This window comes from Mobula birostris, chromosome 5 (genome assembly GCF_030028105.1).
Source record: "Mobula birostris isolate sMobBir1 chromosome 5, sMobBir1.hap1, whole genome shotgun sequence".
NCBI lineage: Eukaryota > Metazoa > Chordata > Chondrichthyes > Myliobatiformes > Myliobatidae > Mobula > Mobula birostris.
The window spans coordinates 158,059,221-158,072,576 of NC_092374.1; the positions used below are offsets into that span (position 1 = coordinate 158,059,221).

The 13,356-nt window shown below is 43.9% G+C and overlaps 1 protein-coding gene across 2 annotated transcripts in view; it reads left to right on the top strand.

The window, feature by feature from the left end:
* Positions 1 to 13,356, top strand: part of tbc1d4 (TBC1 domain family, member 4) — a 318,014-nt gene that overhangs the window by 32,064 nt on the left and 272,594 nt on the right. The window contains exon 1 of one of the 2 annotated variants that reach the window (XM_072258785.1): positions 13,107 to 13,173. The exons of the other annotated variant lie outside the window; for it this stretch is intronic. The gene's annotated coding sequence lies outside the window, so the exon portion shown is untranslated. Of the gene's footprint in view, positions 1 to 13,106; positions 13,174 to 13,356 lie in introns of those variants that run through there. 2 annotated transcript variants of the gene reach the window in all.

Sequence of the window (13,356 nt, forward strand, 5' to 3'; positions counted from 1 at the left end):
AGTGAGGGGGCAATGAAATGGCTATAAGACTGTGTGTGAGAGATGATTTCCCGGGACTTTCTCAGACAGGGTAGTCCGGTATATCTTGTGCTCGTGCTTTTGGTGTCATTCTGTACCTCTTGTAATATTTCACTTATAAACAAATTCTGGGCGGTGGATTTCATTTACAAACACTGGATTTCCATTCTCAGAAGTGCGTGGAGAATACAGTTCAGCATTATATTCCCTCAAAGCAATTAACTATGACGGTGGTGGGTGTGTGGATCGTGTAGACCTACTTATGACTGAGAACAGTACAGCACAAGAACAAGCTATGTGGTTCACAATATCCGCACTAAATACAACGCTGAATAAATTTAAATCTCTTCTGTTTGTACATGGCCTGTGTGTCTAACAACCTCTTGAATGCCATTATCATACCTGCTTTCAGCACTCACACTGCAGGCACCTGAGATTCTTAGTGTAAAAGCTGGGGCCTGCACACCTCCTTTAAACTTTCTCCCTCTCTCTTAAATGTATGACTCCAGTACTTGACATTTCGACTCTGGGAAAAAGTTTCTAAATGTCTACCTTATTTGTGCCTCTCATAATCTTATAAACTTCTATTTGGTCTTCCCTCAGCCTCCAATGCTCCTGAGAAAACAACCCATTTTGTCTACTCCTCTCCTTATAGTTCATGGCCTCTCATCCTGGTAAACCTCTTCTGCACTCTCTTTAAATCCTCCATATCCTTCCTATAAAGAGGCACGTAATAGTCCAAGTTATTTCTTGTTAACTTATACACAGTGATCTAAATTTGGCTTCTCTTCCCCACCCTCTGTACAACTTAAAGGTAACTCTTTTGTTTTCCTACTTCAACCAAAGGTTCTTTGAAATGTTAACTCTTTCTCTCCTCCCACAGTTTCAGTTTACAGCATTTTCTGTTTTTAATTCGGACTTCCAACATTCCCCTCTCCTCTTCTTCTATTCCCACTCTGGCCTCTTACCTCTTCTCGCCTGCCTATCACCTCCACCAGGTCCTCTTCTCCTTCCCGTCTATGGGTTACTCTCCTCTCCTATCAGAATCCTTCCTCCCCAGCCCTTTATCTTTCCTACCCACCCCTCTTCACCTTCTAGCTATCTTTCTTCCCCTCTCCCCACCTTATTTATTCTGGCATCTTCCCCGTTCCTTTCCAGTCCTGAAGAAGGGCCTCAGTCCGAAATGTCGACTGTTCATTAACTACCGTAGATGTTGCCTGACCTACTGAGTTCCTCCACCATTTTGTGTGTGTTGCTTTGTATCTCCAGCATCTGCAGACTTTCTCATGTTTAGGATCAATGAGTAATAGGGAAGTGTTGGACAGAAAAGCTCTTTTTTTCCCCCTCGGGGCATAAGCAACTGAGAGGATATCTTACAGAGATGTATAAAATAATGAGGGGCAAATATAGGGTGAATGCACTCAGTCGTTTCTTCCTGGGTCGGGGAATCAAGAGGTGGAGGGCATAGGCTTAAAGGTGAAAGATTTAACAGTAACTTGTGGGGTGACTTTTGCCACTCAGAAAGTGGCCTGTAGATGGAAAGAACTATCAGAGGAAATGGTTGAGGTATGTAGATACAAAGACAACTTTTAATAGACAGTTGGACAGTGATTCGGGTAGGAACGGTTTTGAAGGATATGGGCCATATGTGGCCAAAGGGACTAGCACGGATGGGCATCAACCATTTGGAGCAAAGGGCCGTTTTCAGTGCTGTGAATGTGTCACAACCACGGACTCCGCCACAGAGTCTGGGCGCGCTTGCAGGCGAGCAGCTGGACGAGGTTGGCAATCACGCTGTAGCCAATTAGGGTTTCATTCTGGTTGTATTTAACTCCCTTTCTTTTGTTTTGATTTTGTCTAGTCTAGACTGAAGCATGGCAATGGCAACGCTCACTGCTTTTCTGAGTACATGTTCTGGGAAAGAAGATTACAATTTAGATTTATGCTGCTAAGGAGCACTATTTACTTAGTAGTTAGTAACTGCATCCGAACCACAGTGATGGCATTAGATTTTAGTTTGAGAGTTTTTGTTAGAGGCCTTGTTGGCCCAGATTTTATTATTTTCCCTTTGGTTCTGTGTAGTTCTCAGTGAACTTTCCATCCTGCAGATGTGACTCTTCCTCTGCACTTGGGCCATCACCATGCACCGTGTCAGGAAGATTTGATTGCTAAAATGGACCCAGCTGACCTGGGCCCTGAATTTCATTGGTCAGGAGGGAGAGAAGTTAAAGTCAGTGGAGGCTGGGCTGGCAGAAATGGCTCATGCAGTGCGAACACTACTCGCAGAGTGGCAAGCCCAGCCCAGACCAAAGTTCATTGGTCAGATGGAGGAGAAGTTAAAGTCTGGGTTGGCAGCACAACAATTACTTTCAGGGTAGCAAGCCCAGTTCAAGCAGGAAGAACAGGAGTCAGTGCTCGCAGTGACAGTTCAGCAACTCACCACAGACAGCCATAATCAGGTGGCAGCCATTACCAATATCACTGCCGCTGTCGCTGTTCAGAAACTCACTCCTGACAGCCAGAATCAGGTGGCATCCATTACTGTGCTTGCTGCCACAACTCAGCGGCCTTCAGCCAGGGCATTCTCACTCCCAGCATCAGCACATCCCATATCTTCCTATAGTCTCATCCACCTCAGCCACTAGTACCCTGGCTCCTGTGGCAACGTCTATATCAGAACAGATATATCCACCAGGCAGATACCCCAGTGACTGCTGATGGCTGCAAGAATTTTGTTACCCAGTGTGAGCTGACTTTTCATCAACCAGGTTAGTTTGGTGATGATGCGCGTAAATTGGCTTACATGGTCAGTCTCTTAGACAGACCCCCGCTCAGCCTCTTCAACATTCTACGAGAACAAGGTTAACGCACAACCTCGTCTTTCCAGTGATTTGTAGTCGAGATGTCAAACTGGCGGGAGAGAATATCGGCCTTGGTATTCTTGCTGTCAGGATGGTAGGTAAGGGTGAAATTAAACTGGGTGAAGGAGAGAGCCCAACGAGCTCGATGAGAACTGAGTCTCTTGGCTTCCTGAATGTAGGAGAGGTTCTTGTGATCTGTGCATATGAGAAAGGGGAGCTGTGCCCTCTCCGGCCAGGGTTTTCCTGCTTCCCACGCCGCCCTGACAGCCAGAAGTTCTCAGTTGCCGACATCATAGTTACATGGCAGGAGTCCAGCAGTGGGAATGAGAGGCACAGGGGTGCAGCTGACTATCTACAGAAGAGGGCTGGCAGAGTACAGCTCCAGTGCTGACGTCTGATGTATCAAACTTGATGATGAGTGGGTGGGATGGGTCCGGATGTTGCAGCACTGAGGCAGTGCTGAAGTATGGCTTTATTTCTGAGACTGCCTGGTCTGCACCACTGGTCCATAGGAATCTTGCAGAAGTGTCCTTGGTGAATGGATTTATGGGTGCCGCAGTGGAACTGAAGACATGTTGGACATGTTCCCGGTGAGAGTTGAAACAGATAAGAATGTCTTTCAAATACATGAAAACAAACTGATTCAACCTGGTGTGGTCTGGACGGAGGTTCTTGGGTTCCGGCTCATGCTACCTTGGACAAGTCTCTAATCCAGAACTTCCAGCGGACACAGCTGTCTGGTGCTTTGGGAGCTGTGCTTAAGGAGGGCCCTGTTACAACCACAGCCATTGCCACAGTGTCTGGGCGCCCTTGCAGATGGACAGGTGAACGGGGTTGGCAGTTACGCTTGTGAATATACACATTCCAGCCAATTTCATTGTGATTGTATTTAATTCCCTTCATTTCTTTTCAGTCCTGTCGAGTCTTGACTGAAGCAGAGCAATGACAACGTTTCCGGCTTATCTGAGTCCACAATCAGAGAAAGAAGGTTGCAAAGTAGATTGATGCTGCTATGGGGCAGTATTTATTTAGTGTTTAGTACTACTTCTCAGCCGCGGTGATGGCGTTTAGATTTGCTTTTGAGAGTTTTTGTTAGTAGCCCTGCTAACCTGGTGCTTACTATTTTCTCTTTGGTTTTGTACAGTCTTATAAAATCTCAATGAACTTTTCACCTTGCGGTTGTGTCTGTCCCTCTGCTCCTGGACCATCACCGAACGCTCCTGTCAGTATGACTCAGTGAGGTGGGGGACAGTTTTCAAAGTTTTAGGTGCATCGATGTTACCGTGTACAATGCTAAAATTAATTTTCTTGTGGACATACTCAATAAATTTATAATAGAATAATAACCGTAATAGAATCGATCAAAGACTGCACCAACTTGGATATTCAACCAGTGTGCAAAAGACAAGAAACTGCAAATACAAAAAGAAAGAAATAATAACTAAATGAATACACAGTAAGTATTGAGAAAATGAGATGAAGAGAAAGTGAGTTCATAGGTTGTGGGATTATTTCAGTGGTGGAGCAAGTGAAGTTATCCCTTTTGGTTCAAGAGCCTCATGGTTGAGGGGCAAATAACTGTTCTTGAACCTGGTGGTGTGAGTCCTGAGGCTCTTGTACCTTCTTCCTGATGGCAGCAGTGAGAAGAGAGCATGGCCTGGGTTGTGAGGTTCCTGGTGATGGAGGCTGCTTTCCTGTGACAATGCTTGCTGCAGATGTGCACAATGGTGGGGAGGACTTCACCCTGTGATCGATTGGGCCGTATTCACTACTTTTTGTAGTAGTTTCTGTTCAAGGATGTTTGTGTTTCCGTACCAGGTTGTGATATAGCCAATATATTCTGCCCTGCACATATATACGAGTTTGTCAAAATTTTAGATGTCATGCTGAATCTTTGCAAACTTCTAGGAAAGTAGAGGCATGGCTGTGTTTTCTTTGTAACCACCTCGTTTGATTCAGCCTAACGTCAGTGGTGTCGTCAGCAAGCTTGAATATGACATTGGAGCTGTATTTAGCCACGCAGTCATAAGTGTAAAGCGAGTACAGCAGGGGCTAAGCGCATAGCCTCATGGTGCCCCTGCTGATGGAGATTGTGGAGGAGATGTCGTTGCCAATCTGAACTGACTGGGGTCTGCGAGTGAGGAAATCTAGGATCCAATTGCAAAAGGAGGTATTGGCGCCAATATCTTGGAGCTTCTTGATCAGTTTTGAGGGGACGATGGCGTTCAGTGCAGAGCTCTAGTCGATATTGAGCATGCTGATGTGTTCATCTTTGTTGTCCGGATGTTCCAGGGTTGAGTGAAGGGCCAATGAGATAGCATCTGTTGTGGATCTGTTGCTCTGGTAGGCAAATTGGAGCCGATCCAAGTTGCTCCTCAGGGAGGAGTTGATATGCTTCATCGCCAACCTCTCAAAACACTTCATCACTGTGGATGGTAAGGGCTACTGGATGGTAGTCACTGAGGCAGGTTACCACCGTCTTAAGCACCAGTGTAACTGAGCTCTGCTTGAAGCAGGTGGGTACCCCAGACTGCCGAAGTGACAGGATTAATATCTCTGTGCACACTCCAGCCAGTTGATCAGCACAAGTCTTCAGTACTCAGCCAGGTGCCCCGTCTGGGCTGGATGCTTTTCTTGGGTTCACCCTCCTGAAGGTTGCTCGCACGTCAGCCTGAGAGACTGAAATCACAGGATCATCAGGGCTGTGGGAATTCATGATGGTTGCCATGGTTATAAGCTGTTACTGAAGCCATCTGGTTGTTGAAGGCAGTTAAGGAAAAGGAAAGCAAACAAATACGTAGAAAGTCTGAAATTCAGGTCAAAGCTGAAGGAAATGTTTAGCAGACAAGGCAATGCCAGTACAGAGAGAAAAACTGATTTAGTATTTCTAGGCATATGTATGAGCACAATGTGGCATGGTTTCATTTATAAATTGGGTTCAAATTGTTTATTTTGTGGTGCCATTATTTCAGTTTTTTAGCCATAGCACGGTGTTGGTTAGTGACATCAGGGCAGGATGGAAGATGGGGAATTAGAGGTATTTTAGATGCAGTTGTGCTTTGGATGAAACCCACATGGCAGTCCAGGAAGATGATCCCTTGCTCTTCCAGCACTTCTTAGCTTCAGGAGCGGTTATTACCCTACAACCGCCAGACTCCTGAACCGACTAGAATAACTTCACTCACCACGGACCTGTGCAGATTCTACGATCTACAGTCTCACACAACTCGTGTTCTCAGTATTATTTTTATTGGCACAGTTTGTCTTCCTTTACAGATTGGTGTTTGTCAGTCTTTGTCTGTTTGTGCATAGTTTTTTTTGTGCAATTCTATTGTATTTCTTTTCTCCCTGCAAATGCATGTGAAAAACTGAATCTCAAGGTTGTATGTGGCATATTTGAGTAATCATGTGTGTGTGTTTGTGTGTGTATGTGTATGTATATATATATTTGTTTGATTAAGTATTCTTGTTTGTTTAAATAATTCATTTTGGGTTATGTGTATAAATACGTGAATTGCATATATCATCACGCTACCACGTGATACGTGTGTAACCTTGCTTGAAGTAAACCCAAAGTTAGACTCACATTTTGGACTCGAGAGTCTTTAAGTAAGAATTGGAATTCAATTATAAACAAGGTGGGAGAGCTGAAACCTGATTGGATGAAGATTAACCAGTCAGGAGGGATGGAACACAGGGGTATAAATACCACTGGACGAGACATGCTGCCACATCATCCCTGAAGAAGATGGCAAAACTTGTCATCAAGACGTTAATTATAATTGAAACCTGTACCCAGCTGGAAGCCTGAGAAGAGTTCATTCTCATGTCCTCTTTTGAATTAGTTTAATGTTTTGGATTTACAAAACATTGCATATATTTACTTAGATAATACATTTACTTTGAACTTTTTTTTTATTCATTCGTGTGTATCGCTGGGTAGGCCATATTTACTACCTATCTCTAAATGTTCCTCAGCTGAATGATTTTTCTGGGTAATTGTAGAAGGAACTATAAGAAATAGTAGCCCCTTACTGCTGTTTCACTGTTCAACAACATCACAGCTGATCCAAATTTGGCCTCAAATCATTTCCGCACCCATTCCCCAGAACTCATTTGTCCAAAAATCTGCCAAACTGAGTCATGGATATACATTCAATAGGCCACGTTATTAGGTACACCAGCACACTTGCTCGTTAGTGCAACATATAATCAGCTAACCATGTGGCAGCAACTGAATGCATAAGAGCATGCAGAAATGTCCAAGAGGTTCAGTTGTTGTTCAGGCCGAACATCAGAATGGGGAAGAAATGTGATCTAAGTGACTTTCACTGTAGAATGATGGCTGGTGCCAGATAAATTTGCCAGCTGATCTCCTGGGACTTCTGTGCACAACAGTTTACAGAGAATGGTGCAAAAAACAAAACAAAAAATAGTCCATCTAGTGAACAGCATTTCTGTTGGTTAAAGTGCCTCGTTAACGAGAGAGGTCAGAGGAGAATGGCTAGACTGGTTCAAGCTGACTGAAGGCGACTGAAACTCAAGTAATCATGCTTTACAACAGTGGTGTGCAGCAGAGTATCTCTGAACACGCAACATGTTGAACCCTGAAGTGAAGTATTGCAGCAGAAGACCACACCAGTTCTACTCTTGTACCTAATAAAGTGGCCACTTTATTCTTAAACCTACTGCCTAGGAGTTTGTATGTAGAACACTGCAGGGTCTCATAGCAATGTGCCAGTCATATTTGTTTCTGACAGAAATGAGTACAGTTCACAATTATGAGTCCTGTTTGTGGTGATCTCATTTTGCTGAAGGGCAGGTCACTGACTTTACTGCATAACAGGAAGATTTGCAGAGCTGCATGAGAGAATTAATAACATTGGTCTAAAAGCTTTTGGATATAAAACAGGTCAGGTCTTGTGTTGCTACCTACAGATTATGGATGTGTTCGCTATCTGAACGGGATCAGAATCTGGCAGCAGTCCTTGTTACTGTACTCTGTACTAGAGGTGATTTTTCCAAATCTCTTCCAAGATTATAATTTTTCGTAATAATGATGACATTTCAGCCTTTAAAAGGAATTATCTCAAAATATTTCTGGAGCTGAGCAGATACCCTGCTTCTTTTGTTTGATTGAATTCTTGTTGCAGATTAACTCCATTTGTGTTAAATGTTATTTCAGATCTCTGCAGGAATACAGCTTCCAGCTCTTTTGTCAGATTGGAAAGCAAATATTTTCTGCCTGTCCTACAAAGTCAGGCTGCCTTTAAATAAATTAATTGTTGGTCACAGTGAGTTAGTAGTGTTTGCAATAACTGGCCGTTGTTGTTTGGACCATCCACGTGACTGTGTTATGTACTCTTGGCTTCGTTACTTCAGTACAGTGGGTCATAGACATGGTTCATGTACTTTTTGGAGAACTGCAGCACGTTCTCTTTATGGTGCTGCAAATGTTTTAGTGTAGAACGGTCTACCCTGTGTGGTAGTAAACACACTGTAGAAATCCACATGCCATGGTCATCTGGAACTCCCAGTTGTCAGCTCTTTTAATTCCCCTCCCCATTCCCTCACTGACATGTTTGTCCTCAGTCTCCACCTCTGCCAGAGTGAGGCTAAATGCAAACTTGGGGAACAACGCCTCATCTTCCACCAGGTTAGCCTACAACCCAAAGGCATGGACATTGAATTCTCCAATTTCAGGTAACCTGCTCTCCCTCCGATACTTTCTTCCCTCTCCTCCTGATCTACCCGGTTCTTCCTACGCACACGCCAGCCGCCCCATCACCATATTTCTTTCCCTTCCTCCACCACCACTCCAGCTGCCCCTCATGCACTGACTCCTCCCACTGCAACCCCCTCCCATATGCCTCCCCCTCCCCCCACTTTTGGTTCCATGCTCCACCTTGCTCTCCTATCAAGTTCCATCGTATTCAGCCCTTTGTTGACTTTCCCTATCACCCCCCAGTCTCTGTCCTACCTGTTTCCACTTTCCCCTCCATCATCAGCCTGACGCCTTTCGCTGGCTACCTCTTGTTCCATTCTTTCCCTTCTTTCTACTGGCAATCTCCTGTCTACCTTTCAGTCCAGGTGAAGGGTCTCAATCTGAGATGTTGACTATCCATTTCCCTCCACCCAGGGCTTCCCACCCTTTTAGATAGATAGATAGATATATTTTATTGATCCCGAGGGAAATTGGGTTTCGTTACCGCTGCACCAACCAAGGATAGAGCATAGGTATAGCAATACAAAAACCACAAACAATGAAACGACAATATGCAAACTATGCCAGATGGAAATAAGTCCAGGATTTTTTATGCCATGAGCCCTTACCATTAACTGAGGGGTCCATGAACCTCAGGTTGTGAACCTCTGCTTCACACAAATTGCCTGAGTTCTTCTAGTACCCCTTGCTGCAGGTTCCGTCATCTGCAGTGTCTTGTGTCTCCAGTGGAAATGTCGTTTGTCTCTCTGACAGCTCTTCTGTCCTCAAAGCCCTTTGTTGGTTTAAATAACTGGCTGTTTGCCGTCTCACAACTGAGTGAATAGGTGTGTAAGTATTGAGACACAGATGTACACTGACAGAATATGTTGTAGTGAGGATGATAAAGTCATGAGATGTCGCCTTATAATAGTGTATGAACTGATAAATGGATGTTACCTGGAGATCAGAGTGGGCTTATTATCGACATTACACAACCTTGAGATTCGTCTCCTTACAGTCAGCCACAAAAGAAAGAAACCCAAAAAAAAGCATTAAATGAAATACCGTCAAACACCTAATGTGTAGAAAAAAATAGTGCAAACAATAAAAGCAAGCAAGTCATGTTCGGAACTGATGTCCACAAAAGAGAGTCTGTGCATAGACATGAAGCCACAGCCTCAGCTCATCACAGAGCCGAGTAAACATTGCGGAGCAGAGAGCGGAACCCGCCTGTCACCCACCTCTGGTCCCAGTACCCTGAGCTTTTCAATCTGGCCCGGTGCTTAAATCGTCTAGACATCAGGTTCTGTCACTTCGATATGCTCTGGGTCCTGTACCACGCTGCCTCAGTTTGGCCTGGCACTTAAATCATCGTCCAAACATTGGGTTAAGTTGATTTGATACACACGGGTGCCTGGACTCCACTGCCTCAATTCGGTCTGTACCCAACCTTTCCAATTCGGTCTCTCCTTGCTCTCGGCAACCGGCCTGCAGCCTTGCCTTGCTTCAGATTCTGCCGCATCCAATCACCTCCAAGTCCAAAGGGAAGTTGCAGGCTGTTGTTTGCGCTGATCGTTTACCAGAAAAAGTGTGATTAATAGAGTATGTATTTGTTTTCTTTGTTGTGTTTGCCACTGATAGGTAGTCACTGAGCTTCACCAGCCCTATCTTAAACCGGAGAGGAGTATTGCTTCAAAAGTAAGGGGAATAAATGTAGGTACATCATGGAAGGAAAGACTGGCTGTCTACATTTTCAGCAGATTTCCTTACTGTGGACCTAATTGGGGGGTGTGTCGTTTGATTGTTCCACAGATAGGCTTCAGTGCAGTACCTGGGAAGTTATGTGCTGTTGTAAGCTGGCCTTCAGGTGAGACCCTGATCTGCTTACCTGACTCGTTGTGCAACTGTAGGCTATTTGTCCTGTCAAATTTGTTCCACCACAGCTGGGGGTAAAAGATTCCATATCTCCCAACAATAATTCACTAGGAACATATCTGTAACTCTGCCCAATATTTGTCCTTTAAACAGTATGAAAAAATGAATGGATTGAGAAGTTCCGCTGAGCGATAACTGTTTTTGTTGAAAGCTTCCTAACTAATTGTGATTAGATAATTACTGCTCATATTGCATTGCATCATGTATTGATTTTGTGTCACATGCTTTTACACGCAAGCAGGTGTGTTGCTTAGTAAACATGCTCAAAGCAATCTTGACTCCATTTTTACATATCACGAAAAAATTTGCCTCCCCTCTGTGGGCTCTGCCTATACTTCTTGCTGCCTTGGAAAAACCGCCAACATAATCGGAGACTCTGCCTATCCCAGACATTTTTTTCTTCCTTCCCATCATGCATAAGATACAAAAGCCTGAAAGCACATACCACCAAGCTCAAGGGCGGCTTCTACCCTGCCGTCATAAGACTCTTGAAAGGACTTCTTTCCAATAATATGGATTCTTGACCTCAATCTATTTTCTGTTCTGTATTGCACACTCCCCAAGCTAGTCTGGGAGATCCCTTTAAATGACACTTAAGTAAACCTTGTATATGTTACAAAGAACTACTATGCTTAAGTTGCACCAGCAATTTGGAGGTCACACATTGGTAAATGATAAATAGGTTTATTATTGTCACATGTACTGAAATATAGTCACAAACTTTAGCATGCCATCTGTCCAGATCATTCTGCCACATCAGTATGTCCAGGTATTACGACGGAAAAGCAGTAGCATATTGCAGAATAAAGTATTACAGTTACAGGGAAAATGCATTGCAGTTAGACTGTAAGATGCAGGGGTCATGATGAAGTAGATTGTGAGGTCAAGAGTCCATTTTATCATACAAGAGCTTTGTTTAATAGCGGGATAGAAGCTGGTGGGATATACTTTCAGGTTTTCATATCTTCTTCTCAAGGAAGGGGGAGAAGAGAGAGTATCCAGTGTGGAAAGAGTGATTGTTTTGACTGCTTTACAGAGGCAGCAAGAAGTGTAGAAATACAGTACTGTGCAAAGGTTTCAGACATATATCAATGTGGAGGGGACAGAGAGTTTGTAAATCTGGCAGGAGCAAAGGATGTTGGGAATAGGGGTGTGGAACTGGTGGCAGAGAAGGTGTGCCAGGGGTGGGGGTGAGGGTGGTGGTGTGGATGCAGACACATTCAGCTTTGTGACACCAGGCAAGTTTATTTGACTCCAAACAATTGGTTTATCTGTCATTACAAACCATCTCTCTGGTGCTTCTTGCTCCCTTCCTGTTTTCTCAACCATGATCCCCTCTCCCTATCCCTTTCCCGCTCTCAGTCCACAACAGAGACCCGTACCAGAATCTGGTTTATCATCACTCATGTATGTCATGAAATGTGTTTTTTTTTGTGACAGCAGTACAGTGCAATACATAAAATTACTGCAGTACTATGCAAAAGTTCTAGGCACCCGAGCTACATATATGTGCCTAAGACTTCTGCACAGTACTGCAGTCCATGGAGGAGAGGCTGATTTTCATGATGTGCTGAGCTATGTCCATAATTCTCAATCACCCCAACACCATTATCTTTACTTCATTTCTCATATTAAATTCCAATCCGTATAAACGTACACTTGACCAGGATATATCACGTGCAGGAGGCATTTGCAAGCTGGGTAGTGAGTCAGACCTTAATAAATTATTCAATGAATGAAAAGAGCACACCTTCTTATGCACTGCCCCATCTTGACCCAGGGAGAGAGGGATTATTCATTCAGTCAGCTTGCCATTCAAGTATATATTTGCTGCAGCCACATTTAATACTGTGTCATTTCACCCATGATTTGATGATTATTTTCGAGTGCTTTCTGGTCCTACATGAAATTTGTTCACTGTTCAGGTTTCCTTGGCTTTGGAGAATACTTCCAAGCAACAGTATTACCCATTGCACCACCATGCCACCCATTCACGTTTATTAAATTGGTATGGGATGAACTCTGACCTGTGTCTAAATATCTTCACCTTTCCCTGTCTCTAAGAATTCCTCCATTTTTCAGCACAACCATGGAACAATCTGTTCCTCTGACCCTGGCGCACATTCAGTGAACAGTACAGGCTTATTCCATTATTGCCTGGATCGCTTTCTCTGCAGCTCCCTGCCTGCCACTGAGTTAACTCCCTTTTCTTCTTTCCGACCCTCTTTTAAAATCTACCACCTTGTAATGCCACTAATGTGCTTGGCACACCTCAAGTTGACCGGAGGTAACGGAAAGTCCCACTTTATGAATTTGGTATTTGCTGCTTATGTTCAAACTGGTTAACCTTGGCTGTGATTGTGGACATTATGCAGCTTTTCTTAGGCGGTGATTTATTCTGTTATGCTATGTTCACTTGTTAATGACTTCCTCCCTTGTTAGTTGAATGCCAACTGAATACTTGTTTCTAAAATAATTACCCAGCATTCTCTGAGTTGCTCCCCAGAGTCTGACTCACACAGCCACGTAGTGCCAAAAATATCAACAAAACCACATAAAATTGATGACAGGGAAAGACAGGGTGGGAAAGATCAGCGATATCTTTGAAGCAGGCTTTGCAACTGCTGGAATGTGGAACAATACATAAGGAGAGAGGTAAGAGAAAGACTGAGAGGTGATCTTATTGAAACATGAGATCTTGGGGTAACAACAGGGGAGGTGTTTCCACTAATAGGAGATTCCTGAGACAGAAGGCAATTATAAGATTGGGCTGTATTTTTGAAACTTGTGCAGAAACTTCTTGAAGGAGTTGGTGAATCTCTGGAATTCTTGACTCTG